General features: G+C 30.0%; 1 pseudogene; it reads left to right on the top strand.

Moving 5' to 3' along the window:
- The window catches only part of LOC121114147 (G1/S-specific cyclin-D2-like), a 62,704-nt pseudogene extending 50,324 nt beyond the window's left edge, over positions 1-12,380 (top strand).
- Positions 12,381-18,951: the final 6,571 nt, after the last annotated feature.

Raw genomic sequence — 18,951 nt, forward strand, 5'->3', positions numbered from 1 at the left:
ATTTTTGAATTAGTAAGTATTCAGATTCCAATCGACCACCCAGTAGGATGAATGGTTCGACAGTTTGTCAGCCTATCAAATGTCTACGTACACTTTCTGAGTGTACCCCCTCCTCCCCTGGAAACGAAATGATAAAGAGTTAGTTTTGTGTGGAGATAGTGTAAAGCCTCTCAACATGATATCTTTATAAAATCTTTATTTATGTGCATAGACCTTGATATGGCTTGGAAATCTCTTCTCTCGTGTCGTCTTTTTCCAATATACAGGGTGAGTAATATAGATGTATCCAAATAAATAAGCTTGTGAAATTTAAAATACTTATTGAAAATAACTCAAAGTAATTTAAACTGTACTACTTTTTCATCTCATATGACATTTACCAGCAATAAAAACTGTCTTAATACATAGGCGAAAACTACATAAGGTTTTCTTGGTACTTTCCTCAGGAACTTTGATTCAAACAATGGTGATATCTTCTGTGAGAAAATCCAAATTTGGATAAGGAGTAGAATTGGGCTTTTTCTTTACAACTCTCCACCATAAATAGTCAAGTACGTTGAGATTAGGGAATATGGGGGCCACTTATTCGAACGACAAGATATTCCTCTTTATTTGATTCCTTTTTTTACCAAAGTGTCGTGAGACTCTAAAAAAGATCATCAGACAACTTTCAAAGCCTCTCTGCCTGTCCCATCATTTACCTCAATTTCTTTCGCTATGCAGCACATTCAGATGGTTTGGTCAGACTTTATTTTACTCTTCCAACTGGGATTGAAGTCGGCATATCTCTGTCTATTTTACTCAAAAAACATCACAAAGTACAGTTGGCCTTATTACGATTGTAAAAATCTTTAGATGGATTTTTACAATCTTAACATTGTCCTTTTATGCCATTCCCACGTGAATAAGGTCTAAAGTAGTTATTTATTTTGATTTTTATATAAAAGAAAGAGAGTTTTAACTTTTGGAAACTACTCATAAAAATAGAAAAAGTTCCTCTTAAGTGTTTTTACGGAGCACTGAAACACCCTGTATATAAAATAGTATAATTGTTTAGGAAGAGTATATAAATAAAGTAGAGATACTCACCTATTTCATCTTTACAAAGACACCAGAGTAAGATCTTTATAATACAAATCTAAGATTTATGTCCTCAATTTCAAATGAAAAATTATCTAATCAAGAAACAGAGAGAAAAAGTATTATTCTGTCATAGATGGATGTAAAAATATATGTACATGATATGTAGTACCTGTTATTACCATTATCAATTAATTCATTTGAAAGACAGCCTTTATGGATGCTACAAACTGCAATAAAGTAGGTAGAGAAAAAAATAAGTAGGTAATTTAACTGATAAATGCATTATGGTAAGTCTTGATTCAAACTAGAATATTGTCATGATAAGCTACCTACCTATGTATGACTGAATTGTGTAGTAGTGCTGAATTCAAGACAATTTTATCCGAGATGAATACAGCGTAGTGATGCTTTAAGAATATGGTCGGTGAAAGAAAAAAAAACCATGAAAATTACTATAATTAATCTTCTATGTTTGGGGTACATATTTGTAGACATAAATGAGAAGAAAAGCCATCATGACTTTGGGCAGCCGAGATCAAGACAGATGTAAACTTCAATGATCGAAGAGGGGGGAAAAAAACCATCTGGTTAGAATTTTTAAATAAGGATTAAAGAACATATTAAAAATCTTATTTCCTTTTTGTGAAATTTACCATTATCTTCTAAACCTTTTGAGTTCAGGGTCCTTATTTTTACATCTACAATACGTGGCAGAAACACTTGTCTGTACAGCCCCTTTAATTAGACTAAAGAAAGACTTTGGGTAGCCGAGACAAAGTCAAATTTAGACTGCAAGGGATTAAGACAAGAGAAAAAGAAACTGATCTTGCGTTTCAAAAGACAATTTAGATCAAGTAGCTTCGATCATATACTTGACAATAAAAGCAAGACAAAATCAAAAGTTGAAGAGATGGAGGCTTCGACAAAATCAAGACTTTGAGGAGCTGAAATTACTTTGAAAGAAGGAAAATAATATACCCGAAAATGAATGAGTTTGTTTTTGTTTTATTTTTTAGATAAGACAAAAATCTCAATTTAGTTGTTTCAAGGTTATCCTGACAAATGCACAATCAAGACTTTGAGGGATTGAGTTCACAACAAAACAAGACATTAGGAAGACGATATTAAGACAATACCAAAAAATTGAAAGGACGAGAATAAGATTAAATAAATTATCTAGTTTTATTTATTTAGTTAGAAATGGAAAATCTTAATATAGTTGCTTTCAAACAACAAAACTTAAAATTGGTCAAGATAAATCTATTTTCGAGAAATATAGTACTTGACTGTAAATATGATAAAAGTTTTATAATGATAATAATATATTCGTACAGGTTTCGTATATGATACCCACTTCCCCTCCCCCTACATTTTTGGTGGGGGGAGATACCTCAGAAATTTGATTAAAAAAAATTTATTATTGAAATATTTCCGAAATTTGGGGAAATGACATTAGCATGCAAATGACGTAATGCAATGCAAATACTAATTGATACATCATTTTATTATACTACTGTTTTAAATTCATCAGTACATTGTAATTGCTATAATACAGGTCAATATCAACTATTACTTTTCTGATGGAATATTTAATGAATGAATAAGCAATGTAAGGTTGCGAAAAAGGTTCTGCATTGAAATAAAATTAAGTTGATTATTCGATTGATTGTTATAATTAGTTAACATTTTGGAGGCAACGAGATCAAATATTAAATATGATCTTTATCTAATGAAACATATTTGATTAGTATTTATTACAGATTTAGTATTCCAATCGACTAATTTATATTTAATTTTGGAACTTCTTTCACGCAACTTTAACAATATGGACCCTATAATACCAGGTGGTACATTAAAATCTGAAAACTAACTAATTCATTAATTAATTAAGGCTGAATTATTGAAATTAATTCATATTTCGTTATATTAAAGCATAAGCAATTATTTACAACACAAAACAAATAGGAGATCTCTATCTTACGTAAAGTTGAGAAAATGACATTTGAATGAAATCTACGAAATTGCTCACTCCAAGTAGTTAGGTGTCTCCAGGACCACTGTCTTTTGAACACTCTTCTTGACACTTTTGGCGCCCCTATAGCATTTATGCCAACACCCTCGACTACAACTTTTGGGTCCATGTCGAAGAAAGGCCTGCAGGGTTGGTGATCCAAACACTGAGGACCTCAAATCCACAGTCAAGTAGAACTGGGGCGCCATGACAGTGAACTTCATTGGGATCAGGTGCCATGCCTTTCCCCGCCACCTGGAAACTATCATTGCTGTTAAGGACGGCATCCTTTTATAGTATTAATTTTGTTGAAGTAATATTGTTAACTAATAAATTATATCTTATTGAAGTTTCAAATTCCGAGTTTTCAGATTTTTATGACCACTCGGTCACTTCACATGACTCAAAATAGATATGTGGACTCGGACTGATGAACTATCCCCCCCCCCCCTCCTAATAGGTAGTATGACTAAAATAAGAAAATAAAAAGTCCTATTCTATCATTATTTTACAACACACCTCACGAGGATCCTGGATTTTTATATTCTACGTTGTATGTTAAAGTAATTTATAATTCTTTTAATAAATACAAAATTGTCAAAAAGAATTACAATATGGTTATTTTATGTATTATAATATAATATGTTGTTCATAGTTATGAAATACAACCAAGAAAAATTTCTCTTTATAACTAAAGACTACTTAATTTATGGCAGGTGGAGAAGAGATAGATGAAGATAAGGGGCTTTAATAAAACATGCTGAGTTGCTGCACTTTGAAAATAATAAAAATAATACAATAAAGAGATAGATTGAGAGAAAACCATATGCACAGATTTATCTAACTAAAAGCACTCCATGTTGTCTCGGAGACATTTTTATGACGAAATGAGTAAACAATTGTCATTATTCTCTTAAACAACCTTTTAGTAACGGTTATAGAAAATTTACATACATTATAGATATTTTATGTTTGTGGGGGGTAGGACTTGTTATGAGATGGCTTATAGAGATATTGCATTTCTCTTTTGTAAATATGTACAATATACATGGATGCAATTTATTATGCAAATATTGCATTTAGATTAAGAGGACATATAAGGAGCTTCCATATTAATCCATGTTATCACATCCCATATTGAGTCAATATTTATTATTATAATTTGTCAAAAATGTGGGTCTTCTTAGATATAAAAAAAATGGAAAACATCATGCGTTTTAATCCAAAAAAATATATAAAGAACTAGAAGAATAACGCGTTAGTTGAATGAAAGGAGTGAGCAATAGAAAAGAAGAAGATATTATATATTTTTTAATATTCATTTAATACTTATAATCATATTTGGACTTGAATTTCAGCTGTTTAAACTTGGATTGCTTAACATCCGGATGAACTATTTACTTCCAAAGTAACACTATTATAACCACTAATATTTGGATTAATTAATTATTTTATTTTATCGTTCTATATATCGTTTAGATGAAACATGAACTACTTAATATAAAATAATCTATAGATAAAAAAGTTTCAAAAAAGATCCACATTCATCTATACTGCTCTCTCTTGCTTTTTTTATTTATATATATATATGTTCTTTGGCTTTAACCGTGGGAGTTCTAGAGACCTGGAAAGATCAAGCAGAATTTTTACACTCATATGAGTTGAATATAAAAAGAGGGATTGGTTGAAAAAAGAGTAAAAAAGAGTCAATGTCGTTTTTTAATCTCTTCCTACAAGAAAAAAAAACTAAGCTTTAGGCATAGTCATTCCATGGTTTATAGTTAGAACTAAAGCGTTATCTGATCGCTTTCGAAGCTCTCACTTTTTTCCTTGATTATTGAAAAAATTCTTAGAAAATGTTTCCACAGTACTTAGTTTTCAGATTGTCGTCTTAACAGTAACGCCCCCGACTGGTCCTACTTATTAATAAGTCGATTTCTGAAAAGCAACAACAGAGAAACGACTTCGTATTTCATTATTCTATGCTACACTAATATTCAATTTTTTTAAGATCATTCCAATTTTTTCAAAGTAAACCATGAGTCCAGAATTCCATGGTTTTTATGTATATAACTAAAATATGGAAGGAGCAAAGTATTATAAGTTAAAAAATTATTTGTCATTGGATTTGCAATTTTTTTTTTTAAAGTGTTAAAATGGGACCAGTGGGTTGTTCCTTATTTTTGTCACTAAGATAAACAATCAATTATCTAATCTTAGGCAAGGAACCGTCTGACTACATGCAACCAAACAATTTCATAATTGTCATTGGATGATATATCATTTAGTTTAAAGAAATAAAATATTTGTCTCTTAGTTTTCTAATTTATTTTAAAAAGGCCTCAAGTTCAAAATCCAAAATAATTGCTTATTTACAGTAGATCATCGGTAAACAAACAGAATCCATTTGTAAAATAGGAATTGACAAAAAATAGTTACCACCAATAAAAGACGGGCATTTTATGTCATCAAATACAACAATAGTTTGGATTGCAAATAGAAGTGTTCGTTTTTATTTTAGAAATGTGCGATGTATAAATCAGATGTGTGATACTCGAGTCCGGACTCAAGTAATTATTTTTTTAGGCTCAGAATCTTAGTTGAACTGGACTCTGAACCATGTAAACTCATAATCTAACTACGTTTCAATCAAAATGAGTGATTCATTTTAGCAGATACATATTTTTACTTAATATTTCATGCACGTACAACTTTAACTTAAGTTATTTTTATGGGTTCGAACTTTATTTGGATTAGGATTATTTAATCTTTAGTTAGATTCGAATAAAGTTAGTTAATATGTCAGTTGTTGTCTTACTTGAGTCACTTCAGAAATACTAACTACAAAGCAGGACCAAACCCATAATTCAATGACAAATGAGCAAAATAAGTATTGTTAAATGCCTGAAGGAATAAGCCAATGCAAAAAAAAATCACGCTTCGAGTGAATCACACATTTATTATTGTTATTTAAGCTGTAGAATAACTAAGGTTAAGCATTCAACTGACATAAATTTGGTTTTAAAAACCACCAAAAAATCAAGTTTGTATGGTATAACTACAATTCAGTGACATATTTCAATTTGAAATCTATACTTATGTAAAAAAGAATTTGTGTGTGGTTTTGTCCGTTCACCCTAGGATTCTGAAACTTTGGCAGGTTGCCTCTTTTGAACCTGGTGAAGCTAAGACGGGAACTGTAGATTTTCGGAGGGGGGAAGGTTATATAAGGGGGCTTATTCAATATACAAAACACGAAAAAATATTTGTGGAAGCTCAAGGAGACTAGATAAGTGTCTGAGTTATAAATCATATTAAGAGCAAAAAAGAAATCAGTGAAAATTGAACTTTTATTTTATTTTTATTCATGTGCAAAAAAATGACATTCTCATGTATTATTGGATTCTTAAATAAAATTAAATTTGTATAAATTTGTCTGATAATTTGTTTGCATATAAATTTGGCAAATAAAAATTGATGTTAACTGAAATATCTGTCCTTTTCAGATTCATTTTTAATGTTTTTTATCCCGATTTTTTTATCGAACGTCCATTTTTAAGTTTTAAGACGAAAAAATGCTTAACAATGCATTTTGTTGATAAAATTTTAGATACCAATATTACAAGCTATTATTTTCAATTTTCGAAACATTTAATAACATAATTTTTGCAATATTTGGAAAAATGAACAGGTTATGGAGGGTTATTTTTTCAACAATAAAATTTTCTATAACTTCTTTGTTTTTGCAAGTACGAAAAAAACATTGGTAGGTTTGGTTTCCTGCTTACAGTAACATTAAACGCTACTACCTTTTCTTTTTGCAAAATTAGTGCAAATATTTTTTTTGCAATTTTCTTTGTTAATCTCGCTTTGGCAATTTTTGAAAAAATAAAAGATGGGCTACTCATATAGATAATTTTTTTCATTCATATATGTTGGTAAGTTATTTGAATTTTATAACTAAATTGTTTTTTAATTCATAATACGCATGTATATTCTACACAAGAAATCATGTTGGCCATTGTCCATGGAATTTCCCGCTCCCTCCTTGGCTCGAGCAACGCAAAGCAGCCAATTGGTTAATTTGAAATTGTTAAAATTAATAAAAGATCTTCCTGAACAGCAAAAAATCAAGTAAAATGAATAATCTCACTTCTAAGGTCTGTTATATTTTATTTTTTAAATTGCATTAGATCTTGATTGATTTTATAAAATTAGTTTTTAATATTTATTAATAGATTTAATATTTAAGCTGACAAAGTTTCATGAAATATAGAATTATGTTATTATTTTTAGGGAAAAACTTGAAACACTTATTAGCTTTTGATTAACTATTTAATTAATAATTTTGAGGCAAGATAATTAAAACAAGTGTAACTATAATAGGCTCTAGGTAGTGCCTCTATCCTCCGCCGACGGTCTTTATATATATATATATTTTTTGTGCTACTTTGACCTCTCAAAATTGAATGTCTCTTAATGTGACCATAAATATTCTTCTTACAAAATTAAATCAAAATAGATGACTAACTTTTGCCGTAACCTTGATTAAAAAAATAGAGGCAATAATATAACATGTCAACTCCGCTGGCAAAGGAAAATATACTTCACATTCACTCAATTGATTAATTTGTATTCGACCACTGTGAAAAAATATATGTCAATTTTTTAAACTGAAATGTAAGCTCTACTCACCAACTTATACCAATATTAAGTTTCTTAGTAAATATTAAAAACTAATTTAAAAAATCAATCCAAATTGAAGTTTTAATTTATTTTTAAACTGAAATATAAAATATATTTTATAACTCCAGTTTTCATTTAAATACTGAACGAAAAATGTAATCAATAAATATAAATATGGGTCTCTGTTAAAGGGATAAAAAGGAACTTTTCCCCTTCCCTTCTATTTACGGCCTTACCTCAAAGAAATTTAATGATAGAACCCTTCACCTTATGGACAAGTTGATAGTTATCATTGGAGTGCTCTCAATTTGCATTTAATAACCAATATAGGATAGGATACAATATACTATAGCAGACGTTACGTAGAATATTCGTGCAATTTTAATAAAGGGGGGTTGCCATTTATGAAGCGTTCGAAATGAAGATTCCTAAGGCGATTGATGATGCTTGAGGTAATATATCCTCCATTAAACTCAAGTAGACATTATGGAGGATACTAAAACTTCTCAGAAACAAGCTGATTGTTTTCAAAATAAAATATTGCTTACACTTATACATATTATATTTAAGTGGCTTGTTTGTGGTGTATTTTTTCTGTATTTATTGGAATAGGGATGACTCTACCTTTTTTTTCATTTTGTTGATTTTACTTCAGTAAATATATTATACATATTTTGTTAATCAGATGTTAATGTTTTTAGATTAGATTTATGAATATTTCTGTTTGAAGCCCTAATCTGGTGAAGGAATTTGAAGCTATAATGTTGAATTATATTTCCCAAATGTAAGTTCCAAAAGAATTTTAAATAATACGTAAACTTCTCTGCTACATACGTTACTTCTTTTTTAAGATATTACTATCATAAAACACAGTAAAAGTTGTATAACCCAAAAATCCAAATATAGATTTTATACAAAAAAAAAAAAGCAAATGTCAATGAGTGACCAAAATTATAAAATACTCATTACAGTTACAGGTTTCATAAAATGAACTTTGCCGAACATAATTAGTTATTTAAAAATGACTGATGTGACAGATAAGGAAATGATTTGCCAAAAGGTCAGATGACTCTTCCAAAATCTTGATTCATTATTTTATTATTCTTTTTTTCTCATTAAATGAAAGTGCAAAGGGTCCTACCTATATATTATTTAATTTACTTGAATAATATAGATTTGGCATTTACAGCCTCTTGTAGAGTTAAAGTCCATAATATGGGTAGATATGATATAGGTGGAGGTGCAGTGTAATTAAGAAAATCCTTTTTATTCACTGCTTAATCTTCCGTTACTTCCATTCAAATCCTTACGCGAGTACTTTTTATGGTGTTTAAACACTCCAATATTAAATGGGCATTTTAACAATATAAAACTTTATATGTTATAATTCATAAAATAAGCTTCTGTGAACAAATCGAATACTTTTTTGATCAAAAAAAGTAGTTTGTAAATAAAAAACTAAATTACAAATAGAAAATAAGCGTTCATAAATATTATCTGTATATATATAATAGAGTCTTGTTTGTTGATTCCCTTTGTGGGTACCCACACTGATGCCCCTAGGAGGCTGAAACTTTGCCAGGATGCCTTTTTTAACAAGGTCAGGCTAAGACAAGGGAGGGGTCATATAAAAGGGGCTTATTCTATAGCAAAAATTCACAAAAGTTGTGTTTTGGAGCTCAAGGAGACTAAATAGGGGGCTCAATCATATATCAAAAAGTGACTGCCGTCTCAAAAAACGAATATACGAATCAAAAAGTTTTTTAAATTTATTAAAAATAAAAGAAGCTATAGGTAAAGAAAAAAAATCGGTGAAAATTACAGTTTCATTTTTGGTTTCAGGTGAGAGATTTTTAATGGAATATTGATTATCGTAGATAAAGTAGAGTTTATGGAAATTTTTCTGGAAATTCATTGTTACACATAATTACAAATAAAAATTGATGTTTAACTGAAATTTATCTCCTTTTCTATATATATTTCCATTTTTTGCAATATTTGCAAAAATGACTCAATTATCAAGGGTTATTTTTCGACAACATCATCTATATACAGTTTTTATTTTTGCAATTAAGAAAACAATCCTGGTAGGTTTGTGTTTCTCTTTACAATGGATATAAACGCTATTAACAGTTGCATTTATAAAATTAGTCCAAAACATTTTTTAGCAATTTTTTAGGCAATTTTTTTTTTTTTGCTATTTTTTGAAGGAAAATAAAATATGATCTTCTCATCTAGGCAAATTTTTTAAAGAATATAAGTTGGTATATTATTTTAACCCAAATTTATAATCTAAATTTTATTTTATGATAATACATTTCATATGATAACCGGTTACATCATTATTGAGGACATGGAATCATACGATAAGGTGTTATAAAGGTGTGAGTTTATATTAAAAACTTTATATAACAGTATTACGTTTAGTCGGCTAAATCGTGAATTATCGTGCGTCGAGTATGAAGGCCTCAAAGGAATAAATTTGCCATATTTTACATTTTTACTAACTATGAAAGGGAAAATCGCGTCGAAAGTAACCAAGAAAATTTGCAATGTATAGGGGCCCGATACTATTTCGGTTTGTATTGTACAGAAGCGGTTCGAGCTAAAAAAAATCGTTCAATTCTGCCCTCCACTTTGAACAACTGGACAGTTTAAAGCTGGTAATCGAGCAGAAGCCGCCAGCATTGGTGAATATGAGACAAAAAGACATCATCAAGGCAATGCAAGGCTGCACACATTTTTGATGACGCCCCAGAAGCTCCAAGAGCTCGAACAGGAAGTTCTTATACATCCAGTCTTCCATCCAGACCTGTCACCAAATAACTACAAACTTTTCCTATCTATGTCCAACGCGCTTAGGGGTACAAATTTGGTCTCCATAGAGGCCTGTAAAAATTCGTTGTCCCAGTTTTTTGCCAATAGGGACCAAGGTTTCTACGAGAAGGGCATTATGAAGTTAGATTCTTGTTGGTAACATGTTATTAAACAGAACGAGGCATATTTAGAATAAATTGTATGATTGTAACACTTCTTATAAAGCATTGAAATAAAACTCAAAATACGAAATTACTTTTTTCCAAACCTATTTTTATAAGAAACCATAAAATATTATTTTAGATGAAGTATCACACCAAACAAACTGGATACCGAAAGTATATGATAAATTGGGGTTTTACATTAACGGTAGAGCATAAATATGTTATAGAACACAGGGATATTTGTGTCTCTGGGATAAACAGACAACCTCGTTGGATATGACAAAGCGTAAAACTTTATTCTGGAACTAAAAAGTTTAAGTGAATAAAGAAGAGGACTGAAAACTCATAACTCATACCTAATATCTCCCTAATACGTGTGGACATATGAATGCACTAATAAACAAATTTACTACGCCCATTATTTGTGCAAAATCAATTTGTTTCATTTTTTTTTTTTGCACTGACTACTGCATTTAGAAGTGTACACATGTACAAGTGAATCATGTTCTTATTAGTGGTCGATGCATTGACAGTCCCTGTCATCAATCAAAAATAACAAGGATTAATGACTACAATGTGTCGAAATGTGAGTTGAACAATTACATCTCATTAAAAACAAGTCAAACTCTGAGTTGAATATTAAATTCAATTATTTTGTCCATAACTATGTTGCATCAGTTAACTCTCCGTTACTTCTCTTCAAATTCTAAACATCTCTGGTTTTTAGCATTCCAATATTAAATTGATTTTAGTACATCTCTATAAGTATCCGGGTTTTTAGACATTCCAATATTAAATTGGGTATTCCCTTGAAAAGTGACACATTTCCTTCATCATTTGATGTGCAACTGACTTTGAGAGAAGAGCCGGATCCTACCACCATACCTTTTCTCAAAATCGAATCCTCCGCAATTTTCTCTCGAACAAAAAGGACTTTTTACCAGTTCACAAAACTTTGAAAAGAGGTACAAAGGGGCAGTCTCACTGATCAACATCGACGAGTTTTGGGTGAATTGATCCGAGATATCGTCCATGAAGTGGGCTCTAGACCAGATACTTATTATTATCTGGCTATGAATCTTTTGATCGATTTATCTTCCTTATACCTCTTGGATCCTATTTTCAGTTTCAATTACTTGGCACCATCACTCTGTTAGTAGTCTCCAAGTTGAGAGACTTAGAAAACATTCCAGGATACCTTCTTATTATCCATACAGATCACTGCATTGCATCTAAAGAAACTAAAGACTGTTAATGGCTTCTCCTACAAAATTTAGTGTTGTAAATCAATGGTATCACTCCATTTGACTATTTGGATAATTTACTTTATTGTTTTCCTTTCCTTTATCCCTGAATTTGAAATAATTTCACAAATCTGTACAAAACCATCCTTGTTCTCGTTCCCAATGACTATGCATTTACGTCCCTAGATTCAAGTCGTATTGCAGCCTCTGCTTTCCTCATGGCTTACTGTCGTCTTTCGGAAAATGCATCCATGAACTCCTTACTATAATATCTTCGATCCCTTCTACTTCTCTTAAACACTTATAACCTCTAATACTCAGTCTGAGACATTTCCTAACTATTTCCTCATAAAATGCATCTTTCAACATATCTAGGATGAGGCGAAGTAATAGAGAAGGTAGATCACTACATACATCTAGCAAAAAAATGCTCAGAACTTTGAAATTAACCTAATATTATAGAACCTTTAAGGAAAGTATAATTTATTAATTACTATCATAAAAAGTGCTAAAGAATATGCTTAAAAGACTTTTTTTAGTAGAATAGTAGATAGAAAAAGTAATTCTAAACTTTTTATACAATAGATGATAGATTATTTTAAATTAATAGTTTATCAAGAAGCAAAATATCATTTATACAAAATAAAATATAAATTACACGATTTCCCTTTTTCATATCATCATTGTAATCCATAAATAATTAGAATGTAAAAAAGAATGAAAACTTCGGTAATTACTAATTACAAAATCTTGCTAATAAATTACTATCCCAAAAAGTTGGATATATTAACTATATGATAAATTAGTTATTTACAAAGAAAGTAGAACAAAGTATGATACAAACATGATATTACAAGGATATCTCAGTATTTATTCCATAAATCTATTTTATCAAGGAAGAAAACGTACAGAAATAAAGATTTGAATGGTGCCTAAACAAATATTTGCTGTTTATTTAAAATGATCCTTATTACTCATTGCTGACGCCACATAAAAACACTCCATACATAATATATGTATGTATTATGAAAGTATACCAACATTAAATAAAAATAAGAGAAAAATAGGGTGAAACTACTAGAACAAAAAAAAAATTATGTGGTGCAAACGCGTGTTTGAGCATTCCTATGAATATAAATTCCACACACTATGTAGATATATTCAAATTCAAGAGACCACACACCTAAAACTTACCTAAAAAATAATAATATAAATACCACCGTACATAAAAAGATATCTCAACCCAAAACTATATAAGATATCATCAATAGACATTGATTTGGTTTTATATACTTTTATAATTCGAAGATGAAGTTTATGATAAAAAAAAAACCTCGTTATCATCAAATCAATTAATTCAAATAAAAAACACTTTCTCACTCTTTCCATTAAGGAAAGTTCATTATTATACGTTCATTTATGCATATATAGGTATTAGGTTGCCTTGTTTTCGGTTACTTACTTTTTTTTTCTCTCTGTGTAAAGATATTTTCTGCGAGGAACAATCAAAAAATGACATTGGCAAATTTTATAACTCTCAGGCTCTTTTTAAGTTTTTTAACCTCTGTTAGAGTAGTGGTGCCCAAACTTTTTTGTATTCGACCCTTATAATATGTGGCTAGAAAATGGGCGACCATTAAACCTCTCATTGAGTGATGAATATAAAATTTTGAGTGCATTTTATACAAATAGATGACTTAAAGGTCATACATATATCAACCATATCAAGTTCAACCTAGAGCAAAATATTTTATCTTAAGAAATGATATAATATATTGTACATATATAATCACGTATACCTATGTACTTCTGGAATCAATTCTATAGTATCAATTCTCTTTTTTGTGGTTAATAAAGTCAAAATTGTGACTCACAAACAAATAACATCACAGGTTATTGATGCACGAACCTAAAGCTGATTTAGTCAGCAGTGGATACTCATTCATCAACCAATTCTAGAATTTGTCATTTTTTTAAGAATCTAAATCTGTTTTTAATGTTGTTTTTTTGGTTATGTTTTTGTTCATTACTATCTTTTGGGAAATACTTTATGAAATTACATATTTTTTATTAGTTTTTTCAAGATCATTTTAATAAGTTTTTATGTCTTGATGTCACTCTTCTTTTTTGGAGATAATCTCACGACCCTTCTGTTGTGCTCTGTGACCACCACTTGACAACCATTGAGTTAGTGAACTGGGATTTATAAAAATAATAATCATTCCTTTAAAACCACCATTTATACACAAAACTTTTGAGTATGCCCCTGAAACATTGAACTCGGTTATATATCATTGTTAAAAAGTCGTTCCTATGGTTTTTCTCTAGATTTCTTCCAGTCTCCTCTTTTTAATGTGAGGAATGAAGCGTAGAAGGATTGTTAGATAATTATATTACTGTAGCCGTTTTTTTATGTAATACATGCAACATCGTCAAAAACTGATAGATACTAATTTGATTTTCAAAATTTGCATAAAGCGATTATTATTTTGTAAAAAAAACGACTACCAAAATTAAAAATTTAATGTTTAATCTATGGGAATAACAAATTATATTTGTTGAGAGCCGAAACTCATGTTATTAAGATTATTTTAACTTAAGGATTTGAATTTTTTTTATCGATGCATTATATACATAAAGGGATTTTTAGCCATTTAATTGAAGTTATCGAGTACAAAATGAGTGGAATATTTAAAAAAATGATACGAAATTTAAATAACGTAAATTTCATAATTTAGCAACTGTTGATCATGTAAATAAGTACATTTTATTGCAGTGTATATTTTTTACCCAGTTCACTAACCGTGTTATAAAAAAATTGTTCCTACCGGAAGGCTTAATGTACTTTTTAGACTTCTTTTTCCTTCCAAACTATGATGCTATGAGTCAAAAGTTGATCTTTATATATTGACTGAATTCAGTAGTAATCATTAATAAATACTATATATATACCCTCTTTTTAATAATATATGAGGTATATGATGTGCTTAATGAATTTGCAGTTTCTCTGTTTTTACAAGGACTAAAATTACTAAATTTATATTTCAACATCTATCACTTCAATTAGGGTTAAATTTTGCTATTTTATGGTTAATAAATATTTTTCACTGATAACCAAATGATAAAAACTTTTTTCAGTACATTTTCGTCTAATTAAGAAAGCAAATTTTATCGGTATGTATGTCTACATGTATAAAAAAATTTGATGGTGTACTGTATATACTGCTCTCCTTTGTATATCATATACCTATACAGTACTTTTAAAAGGGAGTAAAATATACGGAAGTACATTTAAAATGAATTAAACATTGCAGGCGTTTAGTTCAACTAATGTAAAAATAGAAAAGAAGGAAGAACTTTATATTAAGCTTGAACATAATGAATGTAATATTTAAATCTACATTATATTTTATTCGTTAGATTACTATAGTATTGTATAATAATATCTTATTAAAAGCGTAGCTATTAATTTGTACTACTATATGATAGTCAAAATTTATTCATATAAATAGTAAATAAGATGGTCAATATATATATTATATAAACGACAAGGGATCAACAAGAAATTATATTCCTGTTCTTTTAGAAACGGAACATAAGTATAGAATAACTTTATAGTTTATTCATCAAAAAGAATACATTATGAAATAGCCATGACGTATAGAGCGAGAGTAGGCAATCGACAGCCGGCCACAAAAATATAGGGTATTTTTGTGTTACGCCGTGGAAAATGTCCATTATGATGAAACACGCGATTCAATCATTTTAATGTAATATTAACGCAAAATTTACATGTTCGTCAAGACCAAATAACTCGTATTTAGAAAGGTACAAAAGCCCTATTTTCGACTAAAAAAACCGTTAAATAAATACCCAGTACCACACCAAAAATGGATTCAAATGTCTCCATTTTTGCTAAAAGTAGAGCCATGGTTAGCTTTCATCTTGTTCTTTTTTTTTTTGGGGAGTCCCAAAAGTTGTCAACAGCGTTATATAAATATGTTTATTTTATATATATGTTGTGTACAAGTTACGATACATGTACAAGTTGAAACTTGTATAAGCAAAATATACTAGTTGTAATTATTTTGTCTTAAAAATGCATTATTTAATTAGGATATTGCTTGTTCTAATTTTGAATTTTGATTTATAAAAATACCATAGTCTTTATGTAATTTTAAGTCATTTAACTGTGGGAAATTGAACTTTATAATGTGCCACTAAATACTTATATTTCAGTGATTTTTATTGAAATAGTAAAAAAATTATACTATTAATATATCTATCATCCATGGACTTTTCAATAATTGCATTATCCTCATCCAAAGTATTGTAAATTTTTCATTTAAAATTATTCATATCATATTTTGTTTGCAACTTGTACAAAATCGCAGCTTCTACAACATACATATATATGATAAGAGGGCTTCAGTAACTTTTGGGAGGCTTGCAACGCCACAGACTTAAAGTAAGTTTTCTGATTGTCCCCAATCAGAAAAGGTACATGCACAGAGGAAATATAGTATTTGCATAAAAACGGGACAACCTAATCCATATATTATATTATATCATATCTAGGTATTGAAGGAGGCGTGCATCGTGTGTTTCAGAAAGAAAGAAAATAGCTTGCATATTTTTATAATAATTTTCGTTTTGTTTGACATCTTTCCCATTTAAATTGCCATAAATATATACATAATATTATTTACACTCGAATTATTATCATTTTAGAAAATTCGTGACTTGGTGCAGGAATATAAAATAATAATAATAAAATATCAAGACCATATTGGTAGTGAGAAGTTTGTAAATAATATGGTTTTACATATGTAGTTGTATTTATAAACGGAGTCCACACATTATTCCTGTCTATTTCTTTATTGGGAATAGGAAGGGGTCCCACCCAATTCCAACAAAATTGTTTTTCCATGTTGTCAATACTAACTATCCCAGATATATTCAACGCATGGGCTGCGATATCTAGCTAACTTGAAAAACCAGTGTGTTCCTGCGAATTGTGAACAGATTTTCCCAATCTACACTTTATCAAGATTATCAAAAAATACAATAAGTTGGACAATGACATTTTATATAAACAACATAATCTAATAGTGAACACCCTTGGCCTTAATCCTAGGCCTTGAGGTCTTCTTAAGGTATTCCTCCGACATATTAGCACACTCTATCTCCAAGAAAGCCTTTAGGACATCTACAATCACATGGGATGTAACACATTCCTTTCTCTCAATGGTACCCCAGATCTCATAGTCAAGAGGGTTACCGTCTGGCGAGGACGGAAGAATCATTGAACAAGGTCAGAGATTTGCCAAGTTGTCTGCTCAGCACTTTTGAGTTTTTGTTTTTGTTTTTTTGGCATTGTGACAGAGCTGAGTTTCTCCTTGAAACATATTTGTTATTGGGATAGTTTACCTTCAACCAGGAAAGATCACTGTCTCAATGACCTTTAAGTACACGTCCGTGCTAATCTTGATGCCCTTGGGAATCCAAATCGTTAATAATTATAATTTTGGATCAATATACAGTTTGAGGACACATAAATTAGAATCTTCTTCAAGGATGTCTAGCTTCAGTTCTAAAATTCTGACATTGTTATACTTGGCGCCATTCGAAAGAACTAACAAAAAGCTACAATTTGATGTTGTTGTTTTGTTTTTGTGCGATCAAAAATATCCTAGCAACAAAAAACGCAGAGGCTGTTGGATCTCCTCTGCGCACAAGTCAATTTCCGACAAGAAGATCTTCACGGTGGACATTGTTATGAACAGGAGAAATTATCGCTTCTTGGCTGAATAAAAAGCTCAGGTCGTGAGAACCTTCAGGAGCAAACATCCAGCTCAGGTCAGGGTCCTCGGTGTCGTGGTGTCCAATGGCACCAAGATGCTTCCCTTCTTCTTCATTAAGAAGATGCCAGCTGTGCTTCTGTTCGTCTCCGTATTAAAGCCATCATTCAGAATGGAGGGGGACATATTAAATAAAAAGTTTAAAATTTTTTTGAATTACAAACTTTTTTTTAAAAATTCACTTTAAAAATGCCTTAAAATAAAAACATGTAGAAGTGAAAACGGCTTTTAAAATTTTTTTAGTCTTCCCGCTGTATATCATGAAGTATAATTTGATTCCCTATTTTTTTTACATGCTGTTTTAAATTCACCCTGTTAGTAGTGTACAAATCTTAGACTATAGGCCTTTTATAAATATGATTTTAAAGGAATACAAATAAATCGCATACAGAGCTGTTAAAGTGTAATTCACGAAACTTATAGTCTTTTCTTTTTATTATTTATAATTTTCAACACAAATAAACAATTTTAATATCATGTAAAAAACAATTAAATGTGCATAAATAATTGGACAAAATATTAAAAAGGTTTTTATGTGTCAAAAGGAGAAAGAATACAAGTCGGAAAAAGAGCCCACTTTTTATTATGCTACTTGATCCTTTCATTCATGACGTATGCAGCTTTTTCTTCCCTTTCCAGAATTCCCCATGCTAACTCAATAAAAATTGTGAATTAATGGAAGTTGCATAGTTAGAAATATAGCTATATTAATGGCACTACAACACCCCAAGCGGACAAATGTTGTGTAGACCAAAATACCAAGTATTCAGATACTGTTTTCATGCAGAAAAAAGATTGAAAAGCGGTCCTAATTTTGTGACGTAATAAGTCTAAATCTTACAAATAAATATAAGAGAAGAAATACACTCAGTGAAGGGATGAAGATAAACAGAGATTCAATTAATTTGAAACGTCAGTATGTTGAAAAAAAGAAACCGAGAATAAACATGGTCATGACGACAGTTTGAAGAATATTTGAGAGGATAGCAGGTTAGCTGTCATGATGTATTATTATTAAATTAGGTACGAGCAACAATAAAAAATGAAAGAAAAAAACACAAATATAGGAATTACCACAATGTAAA

Source organism: Lepeophtheirus salmonis, chromosome 3 (genome assembly GCF_016086655.4).
Source record: "Lepeophtheirus salmonis chromosome 3, UVic_Lsal_1.4, whole genome shotgun sequence".
NCBI lineage: Eukaryota > Metazoa > Arthropoda > Copepoda > Siphonostomatoida > Caligidae > Lepeophtheirus > Lepeophtheirus salmonis.